The following is a 23,658-nucleotide window of genomic DNA, read 5'->3' as shown; positions in this document are numbered from 1 at the left end:
CTCAAAAGTCAACGGATTCAATAGCTCAGATTTCTTCAATTTGTTAACCCTGTCTTCCGCTATATGACCTAGCCTTAGGTGCCACAGATACTTATCATTTATACTATCTCTAGGCCTTTTAATTACTATGGCATTCACATTTTGCTCAATATTAAATATAGATATATCAATATGTAGCTAATAGAGACCGTTAATAAGAAAATCATCTGCAACTTTATTATTTTCATAAAAAATATTACAATGGTCCTTATGAAAGCTAATCACATAGCCTTCTTGTGCTAAACATGAAACAGAAATCAAATTTCTGCTTGCTGCAGGCACATAATAACAATCTCTAAGAAATAAATCTAATCCTAACGATAATCACAGAGGGTAGGTTCCCATGGCCACAGTAGCAACTCTTGCTCCATTTCTAATACGTAGGATCATCTCTCCATCCCTCAGCCTCCTGCTCTCCTCAAGATCCTGCATAGAAGTGCACAAATGAGCACTAGAACCAGAGTCAAGCACCCAACTGAATGCAGAAGAAATCGTAAGATTAGACTCTAAAATGAGCATACCTCCAAAAGGACCATCCTTCTTGTTCTTCAGAGTGGCCAGGTATTGAGGATAGTTCTATTTCCAATGGCCGTCTGATTGGCAGTGGAAATATTTTTCCTTATCAGCAGCCTTCTTTTTCGGTTCTGTCTTCTTCTTCTTGCCATCCACCTTCTACTTCTTCGCAGACTTCTTTTTCTTTCCAAAAGATTTTCTTTTGGAAGAAGTCCGCTCCATAGTAAAAGCTGAGCCTTTTGAACCCTTCATAGAAAGCTCAGCCATAACCAGCATGTTCATTAACTCGGCCAAGGTACATTGCATCTTATGCATATAAAAGTTCATAATGAACTGACCATATGTATCGGACAAGGACTGAAGGATCACATCAATTTAAAAATCCTTATCTAAGATGATACCGAGCTTCTCAAGCTCCTCAAGATCCTTGATCATTGTCAAACAATGATCTTGGACTGACTGCCCATCATGCATTTTGGCCTTAAAAAATCTTTGACAGACTTGATACTTGGTCGCATGACTCTGTTCATCAAACAACTCTTGCAGGTGAGCCAACATTTGGCGGGTAGTCAAAATATTCTTATGTTGGCACTGCAAGTCATCAGACATTGCACCCAACATGTAGTACCTTGCTTTGTTATCATCATCCATCCACTTTTCCAAAGATGCTCTCTGTTCAGCAGTCGGACGTGCTGGCATGGCAGGTGGATCCTGATCCAAGACATGAGTCAATTTTTCAGAACCCAGAACAATTCTGTAGTTTCTCAACTAGTTCTTGAAATTAGGTCCAGTCAGTCTATGGGTGTCTAGAATTTTGGTCAGGGTGTTTGAGGCAGACATATTTCCTGTAGAGAGTCAAAAGTTTCTAGTTAGATTTTGTAATCAGACTCAACCAATTTGTTTAGGGTTTTTATTTTTAAACAAATTAGGCTCCCACTATTTTCTTAGATCTCTACATTCCTTTGGTAGAGATGTGAAAATCTTCATGATCAGTGATTTCTAGTGGGTGGTGCAGTCTCACCGACTGGCTCACCACCTCACCTAACAGTTATTGATGATGGGTCAACCGATGAGTGGACAACTCTTGTCCAATAATTCTCTAATCATGGTGCACCCAAAACTTTGTCTCTAATTCATGAAGCTCACCGTGTCCGGGATATTGCTCCAATTCTTAGTTAAGCCAAACCTACCATTTGTATGAACTAGATTCCTGATTGGGTCCCTCACCGTATCTGAAATATTGAGCCCAACCCATCCTCTGATTCGTAGCATCCACTGCCTAATGGACATGGTTGCATCTTCCCGATGCAACTGAGCCACTGTAACCAGTCGAAAATAATCAACCCCAGGAAGGGCCCGCACATCCACAATGGTGGAAGACCTAGACTTAATATTTTCTTAGAGAGATTTATTTAGGTCTCATTAAACTTGACTTGACATAGTCATAATAATTATGACTAACCTAGTGGCATGGGCTAGCTCGAATTGTTAGCCACCTCAAATCAGAACTGAGTCGACACATATGGCCAGATAAGTGAGACCGGTGGGAGGGATATGCTATTAACTCGACAAGAACGTATTCAAGTCGAGTAGCTCCCAATTAAAAATCAGTCGATCGCATCTGCCCAACTTACCTTAGACACCAAATTGTCGAATCGAACTAATTGGATTAGCCTACAATCTAGGCTCTAACCACTGAGCCAAATTAGGTCTTAACTTGATCGAGTCACATCTAAATATGATTCGACCTTGACCCAGACTTAATCCTATTAGGCTGGTCAATTATTAGCTTTCATGATCCCACCTAACCAACTTTTGATTCGGTTTGATCAACCGCTAGACCTAATTGAGCTAACCAAGCCCGAATCTAATTTTATGAAAATATCTTAGATCTGAAATTCTCAATTTTAGATCTAACTTAATTTCATAAGCTTAATTTATTAATTAAGTTTGGGTTCATAAACAAAATATGTAAAATAAATCCTCGGGTTTCAGGAAGTAAGTTTTGATTTCTGATTAAGGATGAACGCACGGCACCCCTACACGTCATATGAACACCCCATTGAATGAGAAGAGAGGGTCTTAAAATCCTACTTTGTTCTTATGACTAGACGGCCATGAGGAACACCTTAATCAAAAATATAAATTTAACTACTGTTGGGTATAAAATATCCCCCGACTGAAGTTTGTAAAAGACCGACCCTTCCAGGGCTCTTCCGGCTTCTGACCTTGTGTGTGGCATCTCTCCAAACCCCCTTGACCGTCCGGACTTCTCTGATAGTGAACTTCTGCATTCATCTACCGGGCCACCCCAAAAGCTCTCTGGGCCTCACCATCAGCCGACCTTCTACAGTAATCAACTATACTCTGAACTTCTTCCAGACTTCATCAATATCCAAGCTTCTTTGACAACGAGATTTCTACAGTAATTAGACTCCATCCAAGTTTTTACGGCGGTCGACCACCTTCAGGATTCCAACCGGGCTCCTGTGAGAGCCGAACTTCTACTATAGGCGGTCTACTCCGAACTTCTACTACGAGCAGTCTACTCCGAACTCCTACAACGAGCGGTCTACTCTGAACTCCTACGACGGACGGTCTACTCTAGATATCTACTGTAAGCAAATGCCATTCAAGCTTCTACTGTAAACAAATTTCTTCCAAACTTCCATTACAGGTAGACTTCAGCTGAGCTTCTTCGTAGCCGGATCCCAGACGAGCTTCTACCATGGGGCAGGATCCACCGGCCAAGTCGTTACTCTGAGCTCCCATGACAACCGATCTTCGATCGAGCTCCAACAATAAGCGGCCTCCTTTCAGCCTCCCACAAGAACTGGACTCCGTCCGAGATTCCACAATGGATGGATTTCGAACGAGCTTTCGCAACGAACGGGCTCCAGCAGCTGGATTTCTACAACGGCCAATCGCCTCCGGATCCCTCAGACTCCTCCAGCAGATGAGCCTCCCCAACGCCATCCGAAGTCTGCCACCGACCGACCTTCCACCAAGTTCCTCATGAAATCAGACTTCTTTGACAGATAATCTTCAGACGAGCTTCCACACCAGGCAAATCCCAGACGGACTTCCCTAGCAATTGGGCTCCTATCGAACTTCGCCAACTGAAAGTCTTCATCCGAGTCTTTACAGTAGATGGTTCTCACCTGTAGCCTCAGCGCCCAAGGCCTCCGACAATAGTATACTCATCAGCGACCTCGAAAACGTCTGAGCTTCTCCTGGATCGATGAGACAGAGAGCTATTCCGCTCCATTAGACATCCCAGTCGAGCTTCAGCTGACAGATCCAAACTCTCTGGCAAGCCACGACGAGGGCTGCTACCCTGCTCTACTCTCTGCAACGAATTCCACGCGGCTCCACCACTCTCTGGCAAGCCACGACGAGGGCCGCTACCCTGCTCCACTCTCTGCAATGGATTCCATGCGGCTCCACCACTCTCTGGCAAGCCACGATGAGGGCCGCTACCCTGCTCCACTCTCTGCAATGGATTCTACGTGGCTCCACTACTCTCTGGCAAGTCGCGACAATGGCCACCACTCCACTCTCCGTAACCAACTCCACGTGGCCCTAAATGACCCCTGACGCCACTACTTTCTGTAACAAACTCCAAGCAGCTCTGAACAGCCCACGATCAGGCGGTTACAGATGTCGCTGTCAATCGGTTACGCTCTCCGTCTATAAATAAGGATCCTCGATACGTTCTTCTCTAAGCTTTGAACTTTATCTCAAAACTCTACAAAATTTTTTTCTCGAGCACTCCATTTCTGTTGAAGCAGAGTATTGACTTGAGCGTCGGAGGATCTTGTCGGAGCACCCCCAACTCCGGTTTAGACTTTTCTTGTAGGTCCCGACGGCAGCCACAGTCATCCCGACTCCAGCTTCTCCAGCTTTGATGGAATTCTGCACCAATAGAATTGGCGCTAGAGGAAGGACAGCTGTGTCTTCGCAGTACCCTTGTTCTTGAAGGAGTGCTCGATGGGATTGCCTCCAATCATCTTCTCCGACATCCTCCTCTCCTTCTCCTACTAGATCTTCACCTGATGCCTCCCTGAAAGGCATCTACCAGGTGATCCACGGCCTCCATGACCAAATCTCAGGCTCTGGCCTCACCTCCAGTTTCTCAGGCTCCTCTTCTTCCGACAATGGTGGTCGGTATGAAGCAGTTCGACCTACTGGTTCAGCAGGTCAGAGGCCTCACCGAAGTGGTGCAGGCCATGCAGCAGCAACAGCCATAGGCGTCAGTGCGATTGGAGAGGGCATCGTCGGAGTTCCAAGACCCGATAGTAGGGCGGGCCACTTGGGCCAGTCGTCCTGTCTTCCCCATAAAGGGGAATCCGAGGGTGGAGAGCCCTCAGTTTGATCATAATTCCACTCCTGGAGGATCCCTACCTCCACTCTACTAGAAGACCCTCGAGACTCACAGTCGAGAGGACCTCCTGGATCGAAGGCTCTAGGAGATGAACCGACGGATCGAAGAGCTCCACCATGCTCCCCCTACTTATAGTGAGGACATCTGTACTGACCCTCCCTTCTCTCAAATGATCATGCAGGAACCGATTTCGTTCAATTCGAAAGCTACAACGAAACCTCGGATCCGGTTGACCACTTGGAGGCCTTTCGGACAATGATGCTGCTCCATGGCATGCCAAACGCCATCCTGTGCCGAGCTTTCCCATCCACTCTGAAGGGAGCAGCAAGGAATTGGTATTATCTTCTCCTTTGACTAGATGAGCCACCAGTTTGTGGCTCATTTTGTTAGCAACCAGCATCCCCGGAGAGGCTCGGAGTCCCTCATCAATATCATGCAAAGGGAGGGGGAATCCATTCGGGCTTATGTCAATCGTTTCAACGTCGCCGTGTTGGATGTTCAAAACTTGGACCAATCGATCACGATAGCCACCCTGAAGGGTGGTCTTCAGAAGAACGATCTTTTGTTTTCCCTGAAAAAGAAGAATCTCAGGGACTTTGCTGATTTGCTGGTTCGGGCCGAAGGATATGCCCGAGTAGAAGAAGCCTTCAAGATGAAGGATAAGGAGACCGTGAAGGAGCGACAGGCGGGAGACTCAAGCAAGCCTGCAGTTGAAAAAGGACCGAGTGAAGCTTGACCGCATTCTCGAACTCCTCCCAGACACAGGCGTGTTCAGACTCCTCTTCAAGCTCGTAAGCAGAGGAGCCCAGACCACAGAGTTTGACGGAGCTCTCCCTTTGAAAGATTCCACAGTTACGTCCCTCTCAATGCATCGAAAACTCAAGTGCTGATGGAGGTTAGGGAGCAGCTGCCAAGGCTAGAAAGGATGCGCTCGCACCCCGAAAAGTGCAACTCGAACAAATTCTGCCTCTATCACCATGACCACGACCATGACATGGAAGAATGCATTCAGCTCCAAGATGAAATCGAGGAGCTTATCAGGTGAGGTCGGCTCGACAGATTCATTCGACACCGACCTGAAAGTAGGGAAGATCGGCCTAGGGCCCTACTGCAGCCAGAGCCGCCAAGGAGGGAGGAGCAACCTGAAGATCGGCCTCCGATTGGGATTATCAACTTCATCTTAGGAGGACCCCAATGGGGAGCAGACCTTCCATGGCTATAGGATTCGAAAAATCTGTGAATATACCAATAGCTTTGCCTTAAATAAAAGTTTCATACTTGCATATTTTTCTTTTAGCATGAGTTTACAATGACAGGGAGTAACTCTCTCACACAATCGAAATTAAGCTTGTTAGGAACAGGAGGAGAACCTCGTCCTAACATGAGCAAAGTCGAAGGCCCGGTTACTTAAAGATCGGATGGAGGGAGAGGCCCTCACAACGGCCCATATGTGCCCCCACAGTCTTGTTAGGAACAGGAGGAGAACCTCATCCTAACATGAGCAAAGTCAAAGGTCTGATTTCTTAAAGACTGGATGGGGGGAGAGGCCCTTGCAACGGCCCTTATGTGCTCCCACAGCCTTGTTAGGAACAGGAGGAGAACCTCGTCCTAACATGAGCAAAGTCGAAGGCCCGATTACTTAAAGACCGGATGGGGGGAGAGGCCCACGCAATGGCCCATATGCACCCCCACAGCCTTGTTAGAAACAGGAGGAGAACCTTGTCCTAACATGAGCAAAGTCGAAGGCCTAGTTACTTAAAGACCGGATGGGGGCAGAGGCCCTTGCAACGACCCTTATGTGCCCCCACAGCCTTGTTAGGAATAGGAGGAGAATCTCATCCTAACATGAGCAAAGTCGAAGGCCCAGTTACTTAAAGATCGGATGGGGGGAGAGGCCCTTGCAGCAGCCCTTGCGTGCCCCCACAACCCTGTTAGGAATAGAAGGAGAACCTCATCCTAACATGAGCTAAAATGACTGTCAGAAACAAGAGGAGAATCTCATCCTGACACAAACAAAGACTTAATCGATCAAGATCGAATGAGGAGGAAAGCCTCCTCAACGGCCCCTCTACACTCTCACGACCCCATCAAGAGTAGAGGGAAGACCCTCACTAGAACACAGAAGAAAAAGAGAGATGAAAAGAGAAAGCGACGAACTACATCAATGATAAGTGAAAAACGAACTACATCAAAGGCATAAGGGACCTCATCTCAACGAGGAAGAAAACCCTTGTCGAAACTCTCCAGTCCCTAAGGGCGAATCAATACAGTGATGATCAGGAATCTTCAAACAACATCAACGTCAAACAGGACGAAAGACAAAAGAAGCTCAGTAAACAATGACTCGAAGCAAGAATAGACGAGGTAATGAGAAAAATTCTTTTTCATTTTATTAGTAAAGTGTGCGTTATGAAGCCTTTGAAGGCCGAGACTCAGGGGACCTCGCCTCAATGATGAAGAAAACCCTTGTCGAAAATCTTCGATCCCAAAGAGCGAATCAACACAGCGATGACCAGGAATCTTCAAACAACGTTGATGTCAAACAGGATGAAAGACAAAAGAAGTTCGGTAAATGATAACTCAATACCAAAATGGACAAGGTAAAAGATAATTTTATTTTCATTTCATTGATGAAGTACACATTACAAAGCCCTGAAGGCCAAAAACAAAAAGAGAAATGACCAAAGAAAAAAAAGAATACATAAAAAAAAAAGAGAAGAAAGGAGCTCTAAGGAAGTCCAGCTTCTTCTGATTTTGAGCTCTCGATTTCAGTCCTTGTTAGGGATTGCCTTAAGTTTTCAACTTCTTCCTCTAGTTTTATCTTTCTCAACAGCATATCTCGGTACATCTGGTGGAACCGTCGGCTTTTGCCCTCCGACTCTCGAAGCCTCTTCCTTAGGACCTCAGACTCCGCCTCGACATCTTTGACCGCCTGCTGCTCGTGGACCAGCTGAATCTTCAATCGCTGCAGTTCGGCCTCCTCCCGTCTAAGGGCCACAGACAATTCTGCCATGGTCCCCCTCAAGGAGTGGAGCTCATCAGAGCCTTGTGTAGAGGTGAGCTGGACTCTCTCAGATAATTGCCTCCGAAGGCGGGCAACTTCGTCGGTCGCCGTCTGGAGCTTCCTTCGGTAGTCCTCTACTTGCCCGCTCTAGCCAGCTCGATAGGTGTTGTAGTTTGCCTCAACATTCTGCAGCTGCTTTTGAAAGTCAGAGAACTTCTGTGATTAGTCTCGATCACGGTCGGCTTGGATCGTGAGATGGGATGAGCTCCCTTCCAACTGGCCAATCTTCTCCCGTGCAGCCACCAGCTCGACTTCAAAGGAGCTGATCTTCGAAGCCTAAGCCCAAGATCGATCGCTGGCACATTTTCAAAGTTCCTCGAGCTCCGTCACGAAGTCGGCCTTCTTCCGGCTGAATTTCATGAGATCCTTTTTGTGGAGGTCCTGAAGGCGAACAGCCTCCGCAGTGACTTCCGAGTGGCTCTTCCTCAGCCGGTGAAGTTCATCTTCCAACTTATTGGATTTCTTCATCAACTGACGAACTTCCCTTCTGAGGTCGCGGATCGTCGACTTCAGAGGAATCTCCTGTGGCAGGGGGAGAGCTTTGGTAGGACACTGTTGTTGGAAGACAAAAGTGCCGCGATTCAGATTAGTGCAAGAAGACAAAAGATAAGAAAAAGAATACAAAAAAAAAGGGGGGACCCTCTATAAAGAAAGATACAATTTCATTGATTAAATAATTTTCAAGTACAAGCGAACAAAAAAAAACCACCATGAAGAAAAAATACAAAGCTAGAGGTTTCGGACCTCTGGGACAGAAGTAGAGGGGCTCGGCATCCCCGGAAGATCGTCAGCGATGGTCGCGACGGTCGATGAGATCCCGACTGGAGGAGGATCAGCAGTGGCTTCGGATGGTCCGGCTTCATCGTCGGACGCCTCATTCAGGAAGTCGAGATCCAATTCGGGAAACCTCCCAGCCACCTTCTCTTGATGAAGGCATCCTGGCCGAACTGGACCTTTAAATCCTCCATCTCGGAGGAGGCCTTAAACTCCTCCACTGCTCGGTTCCCTGCCTCCGAAATCAGGGACGAAATCCATGCTTTCAGCTCGAAAACCTGCGCCTTCAACTCGGAAGCCTACGCCCTCAGTTCGGAGATTTTGGCCTCAGCCTTCTCTCTCTCTCTTCCTCCAAGGCGGTCCTCAGATCGGACGAAGTTTGTCCCTCCTTTTCCAGTGCCTCCTAGAGACTAAGGACCTCAGTGATCTTCTCCTCGAGACGGGCGGCCCCAGCTAGGCGACCCTCCTCCGCCCGAGCTGCCTCCCTCTTGGCGATCTTCACCACCTCGACATTGGCGATCAGCTGGTGCCCAATCTGCAAGAAAGGTCGGGGAGTCAATATAAAGGCTGAAGAAAAATTAAGTAAAGAGACAAGAAGGAGAAAAAAGGTGAGTTAACCTACTTCAAGGAAGGATCCCAGAGAGTCCCAGACCCACAGCTCGGGATCAGCAGGGACGATCCTCTCGACGACCTCGGGCAGAATGCACCCTTCGACTAGCCTCTTTATTAAGTCCCTATTGTTGAAGGGATTCTCCCCCAGGTCTTCCTCAGAGCCGTCGGCCCCTTCGATGGCAGCCTTGCGACTGCGGCTCCTATGAGCCAGGGTCTTCTTTCTCCTCCTCCCTTCGACCTCGGGTGCCCCCTCGGGACGAGCCTTTGGAGCGGGATCCTCGGCCAGGGGGCTCCTTGAAAGGGCTCGGGGGACTTCGGGTTCGGTGTTGGAAAGGACTTCGATGGCGACGGCCACCGGAACAGGCGCGGCCAAGCTTGTCCCTTCTATCCTGGCTTTCTTCACCGACTCCAAAGTCGAGGCATCTTTTCTCTTGTGGGTCTTGAGACCCTGGGCTAACCTCCGAGCCATGCTTGCATCCATATCTGCGATAAAAGAAGATCAACATGGCTCAGAGATAGAATAAGAGAAAGGAGAAGCAAAAAAAAAAAATGGTACCGACAGGGTTAAAAGGACTCAGGCTGACGTTAAACAAAAGTTGTTCCTTCAGAAGTTCAGGGAGGAGGGGGGCTCGATAGGCCTCGAGCTTTTTGGAGGCTTCGAGGTCGTCCCTTTTCAGGCTAGAAGCCCGACGGACGGAATCCCTCAGAGAGCCCTAAGGGGGTAATCCTAGCTCCAAGGTCGGGCATCGGACATAGAAGAACCTCTCCTTCCAATTGTGGATAGAAGAAGGGGCGCCTTTCAGCAACCCTTTTCTACCAAACTGAGGGAAGAAGTACCACCAATCCTTTGCCGAGAGATGGCACTTGAAGATGTAGAAATTTTTAAACAAAGAAAGCATCGGCCGAACTTCAGCTAAACTACAAAGAGAAAGAAACCCTATTAAAAACCTAAAGGAGTTCGGCACGATGGAAACTAGAAAAAGATTCAGAAAACAAAAGAGAGCTACGAAAAAGGATGGTAATGGAAGCTGAAGTCCGACACAGAAGGCCTCCTGGTATAGATAGAAGCAGCCAGGAGGAGGGGCGCTAGCCCAGTCAGTTGGCCTAGGAAGCTCCAGCTCGTACTCCGGAGGAACTCCATACTGAATCCTTATCAGTGAGAGTTCATCCGGAGTCAAGGAGCCGGGGATGGTGTCCGGTGCAAAGGCTAGACAAGGTTCCATCCTAGCTACGGGCTCATCTACAGTACAAGGACTTTGGGGAACTGGGGCTGACGAATTCCTAGAACTGCTAGAAGATGAGGTATCAGAAGACATTTTGGATCAAATGGAAGCCATAAAATCTCAAAAAAAATTGGAAAAAATAGCAAACAAGCCCTCGAGGAAGCTAAACGAACAGAATATGAAGAAGAAAGGATAGGAAAACGACAAGAAGTTCTGAAACTAACCTAGATCGGCCCCAGGAGTGCAGGAAGACAGCAAGGATGATGGAAGTCAACCCGGAGGATGTCTAAGGCCGAGAAGGATGCTAGAGGAAGCTGGAGCTCTTGGGGAAGAGGAGGGGAACTGAGGGATTCTCTTAGGCAAAGTGAAACTCCTGAAGGAGGAGAACATGTTTAAAAAAACCCCGAGATCCGGTGCAATAATGATTGTGGATCTCCTCTGGCCGGTCTGCACTCGCCACGTGTCCCACTCACCTTGACAGACTGTTGAAAATAGCTGGCAGCTAACAAGGTCATTATTATGCCGTATCTAGAGCCACGCTCCGATGAAAATTCCAAAAAGAGGAAATCTTTTTCGAAAAGGCTTTAGTACCAGCATATCGAACATCCAAATATCGGGCAACCACCGAGTGCAGAAATCGAGGAAAGCAACTTCGGTCGTGAGAATTTCTCTGTACTTCCTTCATTCGAAACCCGAATTCGAAAGTAGGGGGACTGGTGTTGGGTATAAAATACCCCCCGACCGAAGTTTGTAAAAGACTGACCCTTTCAGGGCTCTTCAGGCTTCCGACCTTGTGTGTGGCATCTCTCCAAACCCCCTCGATCGTCCGGACTTCTCCAATAGTGAACTTCTGCATTCGTCTACTGGGCCGCCCCAAAAGCTCTCTAGGCCTCACCACCAGCCGACCTTCTACAGTGATCAACTATTCTCCAAACTTCTTTCAAACTTCACCAATATCCAAGCTTCTTCGACAATGAGATTTCTACAGTAATCAGACTCTATCCAAGTTTCTACGGCAGTCGATCGCCTTCAGGATTCCAATCGGGCTCCTGTGAGAGCTGAACTTCTACTACGGGCAGTCTACTTCGAACTTCTACTACGAGCAGTCTACTCCAAACTCTTACAGCGAGCGGTCTACTCCGAACTCCTATAGCGAGCGGTCTACTCTGGATATCTACTGTAAGCAAATTTCATTCGAGCTTCTACTGTAAATAAATTTCTTTCGAACTTTCATTACAGGTAGACTTCAGTCGAGCTTCTTCATAGCCGGATCCCAGATGAGCTTCTACCATGGGGCAGGATCCACCGGCCAGGTCGTTACTCCGAGCTCCCACGACAACCGATCTTCGACTGAGCTCCAACAATAAGCGGCCTCCTTTCGGCCTCCCACAAGAACCGGACTCCATCCGAGCTTCCATAGTGGATGGATTCCGGATGAGCTTTCGCAACAGATGGGCTCCAGCAGCTGGATTTCTACAACGGTCGATCGCCTCCGGATCCCTCAGACTCCTCCAGCAGAAGAGCCTCCCCAACGACATCTGAAGTCCACCACCGGCCGACCTTCCGCCAAGTTCCTCATGAAACCGGACTTCTTCGACGGATAATCTTCAGATGAGCTTCCACACCAGGCAAATCCCAGACGGACTTCCCTAGCAATTGGGCTCCTATCGGACTTCACCAACTGAAAGTCTTCATCTGAGTCTCTACAGCAGATGGTTCTCACCTGTAGCCTCAGCGCCCAAGGCCTCCGACAACAGTAGACTCATCAGCGACCTCGAAAACATCCGAGCTTCTCCTGGATCGATGAGACAGAGTCATTTCGCTCCATCAGACATCCCAACCGAGCTTCAGCTGACAGATCTGAACTCTTTGGCAAGCCACGATGAGGGTCGCTATCCTGCTCCACTCTCTGCAACAGATTCCACATGGCTCCACCACTCTCTGGCAAGCCACGACGAGGGCTGCTACACTGCTTCACTCTCTGCAATGGATTCCATGCAGCTCCACCACTCTTTGGCAAGCCACGATGAGGGCTGCTACCTTGCTCCACTCTCTGCAACGGATTTCATGTGGCTCCACTACTCTCTGGCAAGTTGCGACAACGGCCACCACTCCACTCTCTGTAACCAACTCCACATGGCCCTGAACAACCCCTGACGCCACCACTTTCCGTAACAAACTTCAGACGGCTCTGAACAGCCCATGACCAGACGGTTACAGACGTCACTATTAATCAGTTATGCTCTCCATCTATAAATAAGGACCCTTAGATACATTCTTCTCTAAGCTCTGAACTCTATCTCAAAATTCTGCTAAAATTTTTTCTCAAGCACTCCATTTCTGTTGAAGCAGAGTATTGACTTGAGCATCGGAGGATCTTGCTGGAGCACCCCCAACTCCGGTTTAGACTTCTCTTGTAGGTCCCGATGATGGCTACGGTCATCCTGACTCCAGCTTCTCCAGCTTCGGTAGAATTCTGCACCAACAACTACAAAACTAGTTAGATCTAAATTAACATATCACATATACAATTTAAGATCTATCTAATACATGCTTTGCATACATCTCATGTATCAAAAATCAATCTAATTAATATGCTTTGAGATCTGATACATCACATGTAATATCTAAAAAATAAGATTTAAATTAAATTATTCAAAATTAAATCTATTCTAGACAAGTTACTAGAATAATTCTACAACTAGTCTAGGCATGCTACAGATCAATTTTATGAAAAAATTAAAATTTTATTTTTTATTTTTTGATCTAATTATAACACTTATAATATTAAAAAATAGAGAATAAATTAAATTTAATTCATATTTTAATCTCATTAAAATATAAAACTTAAGACCATTCATGGATTCAACTAATCCTAGTCTAGTCATGCATCTCATGCATGTTAGATCTTCTTAGATCTAATTTTAAATATTTTAATTTTAAATTTTATCACATCTGATGTGACATCTGAAATTCTTTAATATTAGATAAATTAAAATTAAAATCAGATCTAAAATAGATCTAAAATAGAGCCAACAACCTGGCTCTGATACCACTTGAAGGGAGGAAAATCGTTTTTCCTCGTAGGATCTTCCAGATTTCACCAAATCTGGGGTGAAATAAATTTAAAAATTTTTATCCTATATGTATTTTAGATCTAAATCCTTAGATCTAATTTTATTATCGGATATTTCAAATCTAAAATTAAATCTAAAACTATGATGAAAGAAGAAATACCTCAAAGGTAATTTGATTACCCTGTAGATGATCTCTGCACAGCCCGAGGTTCTGATGTAGCCATGCAAGCACCTGGCCTCTATCGGTATCTACTTAGGTAGGACCTAGAATTTCTTCTCCTCATGAATCTATGCTCCAAAAATTAGATCTAAATCTGATTAGAAAGATCTTGAAAAGTCTTCCTGAAGTTGGAGCAGCAGCCTGTCGAAGAAGTCCTGCAACCTTCTGTTCCAGGCGTCACCATGCCTTGGATCTTTGCCAGATGGATGTCCAACTCTTTGGATGTGAAGAGGGGAGGAAGCAAAGCAGGGAGGATGTAAAGAAAAGGGGAGGGGGTGGCAGCTATTGGGTTTTATGCATAGAACAACTTCTTCCTCGAAACCCTAGGGGCAGCAGGATTTATATAGACCCTGTATGCTGCGCAGTGCCGCATCATTCAGCCAATCAAAAATTTTCAATAAATTTTGAAAAAATTTTGATTGATGGAGTGATATCATCTAATCATATCATATAAAAACCTCACCCTCTCTCCTAAGTTGACACCAACATTGGATAATCTCAAACAAGGTGGCGCCAAAGAGTCCATGTTTATTAGGACTCTTTGGTTCTTATCCATTTGGGGCGCCCACTTTAATCCAATTGGGCTCATGCCATAATCTGATTATGGCACCTAATTCAATTGGGTTTTGGTATGTGGACACTCCATAAAAATCCTCCAATGAGCCCTCTTCAGTTTAAGACCCATATGTCAACTTTTGACAGATGTCCTAAAATAAAATTGGCAGGTGCTCGAAATTAGTAGGTGCTGTCTTAAATTCATCTCATGAATTAAGACAAGCTTTTTCTAAGCTGGACAAGCTTTATTTAGACTGAAAAAAATCTTCTCAAGGTTCTCTGAATGAGTCAAATCATATTTGGCTCGGTAGAGACAGAAAAGATTACACGAGGAGAAAGTTGGGCTCAATTGTGTGCTAGCACGATTTCCTTGAACCTAATTGGATCTTATCCAAATCAATTGGGTTAGCCCAATTGATGACATCTAGATCCTAACCCTTGTTTGTGTGACCCAGTTAGGTTCAATTCCATATAGTAATGAGATATGTCATGATCTCATCATCGACATCATCGAAACTCCTTTCGATGGACCAGAACTCTTCTGATTCAGACAATTAGAATGATCGATCATCAATATTATTCTAATTGCTCCCAAAATCCACCAGTGATACCTAACAGTATATGGTGACAACCCATCAAAACTAAAAATGAACCTCTCGGTGTAGCTACCTGTGTGATTGAGTTCCTTTATCATGAGTCCCGACTAAATTAGGGTTAAGGTGAACTTGTCAAACCCAACATTAGTCATATGAGTTAATCGATCGATCCGAGTCTGATATGAAATCTTAATGGAAAACTCTTTTCCATTATTTTACTCTGCCATGGCCATGGGCTTAAGAACTCGATCTTTCGATCATCATAGGACTACTCCTCTCATCTACCGAGGTTGATAGATCCCATCTTGATGCGATCTGGTTCCTATAATGAATATGCTACAGCCAACATACACCTCAGGGTTTCGAATGGCTAGGAGACTGAGTTATGGTGTAGTCAAACTATAACACACTCAAGGTGAACTATCGATGCACCTAAGGTCAAAGAACTAGACACACAATTGCAGCATCGAGCTAGTCATCGACGAGAAGGTAGACTTCCTTATGACTACTCGAAGTGGTCACGCTCAGTACTCTCATTCTCAACAAATACCTGTACTCTCGCTCCGGTGCTCCACATCGTAGACTCAAGATACATCTATCCTAAGGAAGTGATCGTACATCAACCTTTCGGATCGATCACCATCCTCGTGATGATCCTATGGTCAGGAGTTGTTTATGAGTTAGTTATGTAAATTCATGCCTTAAATTTTCAACTCTTGAAAATATAAATTTACATTCCCACTAACTAAAAGGATGTATCACAGACACAATATGATAGAAGAATAACCCTTTTATTCATTTATAGTCAAAATTATAAATTTGCCCTTAGATCTGTACAGGAATGTGTCAGCCGATCTGGCATCTAAGGCACACATCTAATAGCTAGTGTGCTCTAGGGTTTGGTTTTTCCATATGTTGGAGCTAAAAATCAAATCTTAAGTTATGAGACATCTAAAGAGTGTCTTCTTGGTGTCATTCTGGTGGCAAGCTTGGAGGTAACTAAGCTTTGATGCGATTGTTCTTAGAGTTTGAAGCCGACAGTATTTTTGAGAAGAAAAGACTACGGTAGCACACTGGTTAGGAAGGACCTTGACTAACTTTCATGTGGATCATCATTGGAGAGCTTCTACTTTGAAGTTCATGGAGAACACCAATGTGCCACTTCATTCTTTTTGATGAAAGTAAAAAATTTATTCCTTTTTGCATGCTTGTTTTGTTTTATCAATATCGGTAAGGTGATTCTAGGGTTTTGGGTTCGGCTCATTAGTTTTAATTGTTAAAGCCATTGATTTGTTTGATTTTTAAATTTTTGAAAATCACTTTTCGCTATATGGTCAAAATCCAACAGATACCCATAGAGACTAGGTACTTGCGCGGCTAGGAAAGAACCTACTCTCTTCTAGATCTAGATTTGAAAAAAAAATTATGAAATAGGTATATGATTCGATCATATATTCAATTTTAACATAAAATTTAGCATGCATTTCATTTCAGCATATGAAGTAGATCTTAGTGTTCTATATTTTATGCATGTACGATTAAGATTAAAAAAATATTTTATTCTTCTATTCCACTATATTATTCAAAAAGAATAAAATATACATGCATGCCTTGACATAAAATTCTAATAGTGGTATCAGAGCCATGGATTTCATATACGTGAAATTGACATACATGTTTTGAAAAGAATTTTAAAATCTAATTTTTTTTGATACATGAGATGTATAGATGACTGCTTTAAATCTAAAATTTATTTTAGATTTAATTTTTAGATCATAGAGTTGATATGTGTTAGCATGCATAGATCAGAATTTTGTTCTAGAATGCTTTCTGCTTTATGTTTATGCGATATATCGATGCATGCATAAAAAATCTAAAAATTAATTTGATCTGATTTATGATTCATATATGAGATATGTGATTATATATTTAGATCTAAAAATTATTTTTAATATGATTCATGATTTGTATATAAGATATATGACATCATGTTATGATTTGAATTTTTATTTAGATCTAAATTTTACAAACATATATGAGATATATGCTTGTATGTTAAATCTAAAATTTAGTTTCATGATTTAAAACTTATCTTTCATATAAAAAATTTAGGTCTAAAATTTAATTTTAAAATCTAAAATTTATGTTTGTGCATGAGGATTCTGATCATGAAAAAATAAAAAAAATTAGGTCATGTAATCAGATTGCATCTAGAGTTTTCGATTTGAACACAATGGGTCTAATTTGATTAAATAATTGATCAAACTGAGTCAAGTGTTAATTAAGATTAGATTAATTAAGTTATAAGATCAAATAATTATTGTTGATCAAATCGATTGAATCTCATGTGTAGAATCAATTGACCTAAGAACCTAATTCAACTCGATAGCTTGAGTCTGATTCGCTTAAGCTAACCGATTTGGACCAATTGACCTATTGGTATCTAAGATAAGTAATTGAAAGGTGATTATTTAATTATTTTTATTTACTGATCTGATCAATTTATTGGTATCTGAGAAAAGCAATGGGGGGATCCCCATCGATCTTCACTTATTTGACCAATTTGATGAAGGAAAGATAGGGCAGTACTATGCATACAATTTTAAAATTTTTCACAATGGATCTGTTAGTCTAAATAATTTAATCTAATTTATATGCATAAGATCTAATCTATACTATCATTTCAAGATCTATAATATGATTTAACATGAACCTAAGATCTGAAAATAAAAATCTGCATTGATCTAATCGATGTTGCAGTCTAGATCTAACTCTTAGATCTACCAAAATTAGTCTAACAAGTTCAAAACTCATTACCAGATTGTGGGTTGCTGATCTCCACAAATAACTCGCATAGGAGAGAGTCCCTTCAGGTTGCTCATAGCAGCATGAAGATGTCCAGCCTCTACAGAACGTCCACATGAAGATCGGTGCAGATCAGACTCCTTGAAAGTGCTAGCTTGCAAGGATCTTCAAGGGCTGAACTCTTCTTCTTCTTTTGATCTCTTGGATGCTCCAAAGCAGAAGAAGATCTAAAGGAGGTAGAGGAGAGAAGATAGAGCTCTGAAGAAAAAATAAAATCAGTAAGAAATATCATATGGGACATCCACTATTGTAGCCCCCTTTAAATAAGAAGGGACTAGGGTTTTGGGTCAAAGGGGGGCACCAATATTCACCACGCCAACCACCAATTTGGCATCCCAAATTTTCTAAGAATGGGTGATGGCATGATGAAGGAGATATTATCTCTCTGACACCTAAAAATACTTCAGAGAAAATGAGGAAAAAAATCAATTGGCACCACCCTTGTTTCCAAACATGAAAAATCTCTTTCTTTCTTATCTCCTTATTTCTAATTCGGATCGTATTAAAATTAGACAGGAGATAAGGCTTTGACTCATCTGAAGCGGAATTTGAGTACAGGGGTAAAATGGTAATTTTAAAACTTTTTCAAAATCATTATTTTACAGTGAAAATAATTAATTAATCTAATTAATTAATATGTTTTTATCCTACACTAGGATCTAAATATGATATACAGTATGCATGGATTTAAATTTGAAATTCAAATTTGAACAGTAAACAAGTTCAGAACACAATACCTTTGTGCGGATAGTCGATCACTGTAATCTGATCATCGTCAAGAGGTTCTGATCACGGTAACGCAGCCACATAGTGTGTTGGGCCTCTATGGATCATCCACACGAGGCTCCCGGTCTGATCGGCTCCTCACGAGTACTAGCTCGTTATAGAGCCCTTCGACAGCTGATGCTGATCGAACTCCTTCGATCGATATCTATCGATTCTACGGATGCTTCAGATTGTCATCAAACGTGCTTGAGAGATAGATGATTCTCTTCCTTAAATTTGGTGGGCTCACGACACTCGTAGCTCACTAACTCACTTCCCGAACCCTAGGCTGTAACCCTAGGGAACACACTGAAAACCCTGCACCCAATTTTCTTTCTTTTGTTTCTTTTTCTCTAAGAAGGTTTTGGACCTTCACCTCATGCACAAGGCTTCCTCATGCCCCACTTTCTTTCTAAGAATTTTTCTACACACGCCCCATCCTTCTCCTCCTTTTAAAACAATATCGAACGTGTCTTATCCACGTGAGAAGATAAAGACAAGTGGTTACACATTTGAATTCAAATCAAATTTGAATTCAAATGCAAACCAACTCATCCCTATCCACTTGGGCGTGAGAAGAGAAGGTGTGAGGCTGCATTGTGTGTAGAAAGGTTTCATGAGAAACTCTTTCTCGTGTGAGATATGGGGCGCTAAAGTGGATAGGGTCATGAAGGCACAAGAGATAAGTTATCCATTCAAATTCAAACACACTTTGAATTTGAATGGCTAACTAATCAATTTTATCCAAAGATTGGCGTACAAGAGTGGGCATGAGAAGGGCTTTGCATGAGAGAAAATTCATGAGAAGTTTCTTCTCATGAATTCAAATGGGTGCAGAGATATGAAGTGGCGCAGGGATTCAAATTCAAATGGTGGTTTAATCTTAATTGAACCAACCTAATCAAAATAGGTTAAGCACAATTAGACTAAATTAAATCCAACTTAATTAGACATAATTAGGTTCAATAAAATCTTAATCAAATCAAGAATTGACTAAGCTCAACCCCTGATCAAATCAGGGACCAAACCATCTCGACGATTAGGTCAACTCTTAACCTAATCGGGTCAAACCCAACTGAATCCAATTCAATTGGACTTGATCCAAAAATAATTACTCAATCAAATTGAGTTAATTAGTGATCAAATTACTAATTAAACCTCTCATAAATATTAAATCCAAATCTGATGGGCAACCGGGTATCAAAGTCCATCAATATGAAACCTTGATCGAAGAGTCCCAAATCAGTGGGACTCTTGACCCCGGTACCCAAAATGTGTGAGACTCATGATCAGAGAATCCTGATTCTCGATCACAGAGTCTCAAACATGTAGGACTCATAGTCCATGAATATTAGGACTCTTCATCAGCCATTAGATCAGATAGGAACCTCTAATGTGTGTGACCCCGCAGGTTCGAACCTAAGCCGGTAGCACAGGAACCAATTCCTGTACTAATCGAAGTGACCATCTAGCAATGGTACCCGATGTCTAGATAGGTCGAATAGTCACAATCACAACACTCAGAACCTACGTGAGTATGGTTACTGTATAATTCATCCCTTTTGACCCCTGTGTTTAGGATGACTCAGGGTTAAACTGTCAACCCTGATTAGATCATCCGAGTCATGCTCAACTCAATCAGTCCTATGACTCCTCACTAGGACTACCCTAGCCAAGGTTTTGCTAAATTGAAACACGACTGTACACAGCTCCTGAACTAGAGTGGTCAATCCCATCTTGACACATGCACCGACAAATCAAGTACTTGACTACACCCAGCATCCTTCCATCACTGAATTAAAAATTCAGATAGTCCAGTGCCTAAGTGCAGTGAGTTGCTTGCAAGTCACCGTGGCAGTCTTAGGTCGGAGGGACATTTATACCCATATCCCATCGGAGCAAATCTTGACAGCAGAGATAGTTCCGGAGTCGGTCACGTTCAGTGTAGATGTACCCTTACATCTCACCTATATGCCATACCAGTGTCTCCACACTCCATGGTTAAGAGGACAACCAATATATATGGCACACAATGACCTATGCTTGATAAATGTTATTGTCCTTGGTAACAACGTATCATTTGATCACGAGCAGGTTTAAGGACTAAACGACAAATCCTCCTTTGTCGAGTCTAAATAGTCCTAAGGACTTCACCACAACACAGGAGCTCATTAGAAGATGAAATAATTTTGTGATGAAAAATATCAAAATAATTTTTATTTATTTATAATTTATATACTAATACAAAAAAAGCACAACCATCAACAGGCTGACGATTGGCTTTGAGACACCATTCCCAACAATCTCCCACTTGGCCTAAAGCCAATCGGTGCAGTATCTAATACCCATCTTCGACTTGAAGTCGTCGAACTCCTTCACCGCAATGGCTTTAGTGAATGGGTCGGTCAGGTTCCCCTTCCCATCGATCTTCTGAAGGTCGACGTCATCTCGATCCATGATTTTCTAGATGAGATGGTAGCGGCACAGAATATGCTTCGTCCGCTGGTGTGCCATCAGTTCCTTTGCCTGAGCAATGGCTCCAGAGCTGTCACAGTAGAGCAGAACTGGACTAACAAGAGAGGGTGCTACTTCAAGCTCGGTGATGAATTTTCTTAGCCACACCACTTTTTTGGTAGCATCTGATGCAGTGACATACTCCGCCTCGCAAACTGAATCAGCCACTGTGTGCTGCTTGGAACTCTTCCAGCAGACAGCCCCACCATTAAGGGTAAAAATAAATCCCGACACACTCTTGCTGTCATCGTGATCAGACTGAAAACTAGAGTCTGTAAACCCTATAAGTCTCAAGTTCGATTCATCATAAATAAGCCACTGGTCTTTAGTATTTCTTAAATACTTTAGGATAGTTTTAACAACCTTCCAGTGATTCTCCCCTGGATCAGATTGGTATCTACTCACTACCCCTAGTGAGTATGCCACATCTGGTCATGTACATGTCATGGCGTACATGATAGATCCCACTGCTGAAGCATATAAAATTCTACTCATACGCTCTCTCTCTTGAGGTGTTGTCGAACAATCCCTCTTCGAGAGAGAAATTTCATGGCCTATCGGTAGATAGCCTTTCTTGGAATTCTCCATGTTGAACCTCTTCAGCATAGTATCAATGTACATGGACTGGGATAAGCCAAGCTACCTTTTAGATCTATCCCTATAGGTCCTCATCCCTAGGGTGTAGGAAGCTTCTCCCAGATCCTTCATGGAGAATTGTGACGACAGCCAAATCTTTATTCCCTGTAATGCAGGGACATCATTCCCGATTAAGAGAATATCATCCACATACAATACAAGAAATACCACAACTGGACCATTAGCCCACTTATAAATGCAGAGCTCTTCTCCATTCTTAATGAAGCCATACATCTTGATCGTCCTATCAAAACGTATGTTCCAACTCCGGGATGCCTGCTTAAGTCCATAAATGGACCTCTGTAGCCTGCACACCTTAGACTCATCTGTGGATGTGAATCCTTCAGGTTGTATATGTTGGAAAATAATCCCGGCTCCTCTCATGGACCTTGGGTGTATCAGAACCAGCAACGAATAAATTTGGAGACTTCTGGACTCGATCAAAGGCCCTTTACGAAATCAGCCTGGTTGTTGTCTTCTTCGTTAGCCTTTCGTTCCAGTTGAAGAATACCTCTGAAATCACCTCTAAAAAATCTAAGATCTGGTACCCAACTAGATCAGATCTGGACCGAGGTCCTCCAATTTATAGATCTCAAATCAGGGTATTTTAGATATTGAAGAAGGTAGATGGAGACAAACCTCGCAGATCTATCCTGCTGCAGCCTTTCCTGTAGATCTGTTGATGGAGATCTCACCCGCACCTCAAACGACCTTAGATCAACTCCAGATCTGAGAGAAACTTGTACCAATCTCTTCTCAAGAGATTTCAAGTCCTGGACCTGATGCTTGGGCGGCTGCAAGAGAGGGAGAAGAGAGAGAGTCAGCAGCTGCAAGGGGGAAGGGGCCAGTGCCTCCTTGCTTTTCTTTCCTTTTATGGACCTGGCGGCAAGAAACCCTAGGGTTTCTTGCTCCTGGGGTGTGGAGAATGGTTGGAGAGAGAGGGAGAAGAGAGAGAGAGATTTGGGAGAAAGAGTTCTGTATTTTTTTGGCTTCATCAAACCTATACAAGTACATATATATATAAACACAGGGTCAAGTGATCCAAACCCAAAACTTTCTTGACCAACTCTATGGGAGATTAGGTTAACCCAAGCCCATGTACACCCATGACTCGACCTAATCTCAGCTATCCTGGACCCAGACCTGGCCCATAAAGAGTTGGTTCCTTGAGGCCCACATAACCTAGACCTCAAGAATCCGAAAGGCCCACAGCCTTTCAACCTAGGGCCCTACTAGCCCTAGAGCTTCCATGAATCCCTCATGAATGATGGACCTTGGCCTTAGCCTTGGTCCTCTGGCCTTGGGCACACCACCTGGATCACAACAATCTCCACCTTGGTGTCCCAAGGCCTCAACCAGCTCCACTCTGTCCATCAGTCGAATCAGCTCAACACATCTCTGAAAGCTGTCCCATGGAAGTACCTTCGTAAGTACATCAACTGGGTTCTCCTTGGTGTGTACCTCTACCAACTCCACCTCACCATCCTCTACAAGCTCCCTGATCTGATGATACCGAATGTCGATGTGCTTTGTCCTTGCATGATAGACTGAGTTCTGTGTTAATAGAAGTGCACTCTGGCTGTCATAGTGTACTCTAATGGCCTCCTGAGTAAGGCCCATCTCCGTCAACAAACCCTTCAGCCAAATTGCCTCCTTAGCTGCTTCTGTCAGCCCGATGTACTCTGCCTCTGTAGTGGATAGGGCCGTGATAGGCTATAGACTCGATCTCCAAGAAATAGGACCTCCAAACAGGCTAAAGATGAAGCCTGTCGTAGACCTTCGGGTATCCACATCTCCACCAAAGTTTGCATCTACATAACT

This window comes from Elaeis guineensis, chromosome 6 (assembly GCF_000442705.2).
Source record: "Elaeis guineensis isolate ETL-2024a chromosome 6, EG11, whole genome shotgun sequence".
Classification (NCBI taxonomy): Eukaryota; Viridiplantae; Streptophyta; class Magnoliopsida; order Arecales; family Arecaceae; genus Elaeis; species Elaeis guineensis.
This window is presented reverse-complemented; position numbering follows the sequence as displayed.